Below are 2,165 nucleotides of genomic sequence, written 5' to 3'. Positions count from 1 at the left end.
AGAAGGGATCGGTTGATAGGACACATTCTGATACATCAAGTGATCACCAATTTACTACTGAAGGGAAGTGTGTTGTGCCAGGGGGGGGGGGGGGGGGGCGGTAAAAATCATAGAGTTATAACAAGAGATGAATACAGCAAGCAGGTTCAGAAGGATGGAGGTTGCTGTAGGTATTTGGAGATGAGGAGCCTTGCACAGGTAGGACAGTGTGGCGAGCGGCGTCAAACCAGTCTTCGGACTGAAAGTCAACACAACAACATGGAAATGTTTGTAACTTCAAATTTTTTCCCGGGAAAAAGTTAAAATGTGAAATAAAGCCAGCTAGAGCATTATGCTAGCATCTGTTTGCGACTCCCGCTTTCAAATTCGAAACCTTCAAAAGGGGGTGGGGGGTGGGATAACAACCCATCTTTGTGTGACAACAACGAGAATAACAGTTTTCTGTTGTATATGATGACCCATTATCATCTTCTCCCCTAAAATGGTGGTTGGTGATGTGAACCTTACTGAACAACATATAAAAACGTCAGATAATAAAAGTTCGGCTTTCGTACCACCACTGAGACAAGGCATAAACCTGAAAGAAATGAAAAACTTCACCAGCCAGACAACTGTTTTATTGTTTCTAGTGCAGAACACGAAGCATTATCATTTCCTCCCCTAGGTCTATAAAGGTCAGGCGATTAAAGTTCGATTTTCTTACCCCTCGTTCCTTAACATTAAATGCGATGCTGCCTCACCTCAAAGATAACACTATCGTCAAAATGCTAACTTAATAGCATGAAACTGTAGCTAATGATAAGTAAACAAACCGTTTAGATTTTGCTTCCAAATACCTGAGAAAATGGTTCAAATGGCTCTGAGCACTATGGGACTCAACTGCTGAGGTCATTAGTCCCCTAGAACTTAGAACTAGTTAAACCTAACTAACCTAAGGACATCACAAACATCCATGCCCGAGGCAGGATTCGAACCTGCGACCGTAGCGGTCCCAAATACCTGAGACTCCATTTCAAACGTATCATCACTTTCAACAAACAAAAAACCAGTTATTGACTTTGCTGTGGATATGGATGTAAATACGAACCTTCTTCACTCGATAAACATTAAAATACGAAATAATGTGAACTATAGGATTATGGTTCCATCTCTTAACGACATCTGCAACATCAATACATATTTGTTTAGACATATACTCTAAAGCAATAGCTACATTAGAAACATATCTAAAGACATGAGTAATGTCATATCGAAATTACTTAAATATTTCACAATTTTAGTTTCCTGAGGTACCGGACGCGAACCGAAGTCGGCGATCGTGCAAAAATACTCTTGCACAATGCAGGCATTATCTAACTGCTAATATCATAATCTCCTACCTTCCCCATCTCTACCTTAGGAGGCTCTCTGATTGGCTTCTTCCCAAGAAATAACATAGAAAAGTGGAGGAGGAACGTGGCTTAAGAAGGAGTTGAGAAGTATGATTGTATGAGCTGATGTGGAAGTGAAATACTCAGCTGTGGTTGGGAGAGCTAAACATGTGTGCCCCAGCTTAGAACAGGTCTGGCTAAGATTTGTGTTTCTTAAGTGTAGTAAGTGGACCACCCCACACTGTGACACCACCTCCTCCGTACTTCAGTGTTAGTATTACACACGATCGCAGCTAGTGCTACCAAAGCTTTCGCCAAACCCAGACGCTTCCATAGGTTTGCAAATGGAACGGCGTGATAAATCACTCCAAATCATTCGTTTCCAGTAACACTGTTCAGCGCCGTCTGTCAGCACTGGATACAAATTGTGCGGCTTTTAAGAGCCGCTCGACTATTATTTTTAACACCCTACTCGCAGCCATTGTGCTAGCTGGACCACTGGTAGCAGTTTAGAGCTCTAGAGCGATTGCTTCAGCTAGTTTCATACGAATTTTTACAACCAGCCACCTCAGTGCCCGACAGTCTCTGTCCGTGAGTACATGAGGTCTACTTTCTCATGGTTTAACTGTGATAGCTCCTTCACGTTTCCACTTCAGTAACGTCACGAAGAGTCAACTTTGGCTGCTTTACAAGGGCTGAAACATTCCTGATGGAATGATTACCTAGGTGACATCCATTGACTAGTCCACATTCGAATTCAGCCCACACTAAAGACTGTGTTCCTGGTTATCTACT

Source organism: Schistocerca americana, chromosome 1 (assembly GCF_021461395.2).
Source record: "Schistocerca americana isolate TAMUIC-IGC-003095 chromosome 1, iqSchAmer2.1, whole genome shotgun sequence".
NCBI lineage: Eukaryota > Metazoa > Arthropoda > Insecta > Orthoptera > Acrididae > Schistocerca > Schistocerca americana.
Note: the sequence above shows the minus strand (reverse complement) of the source record.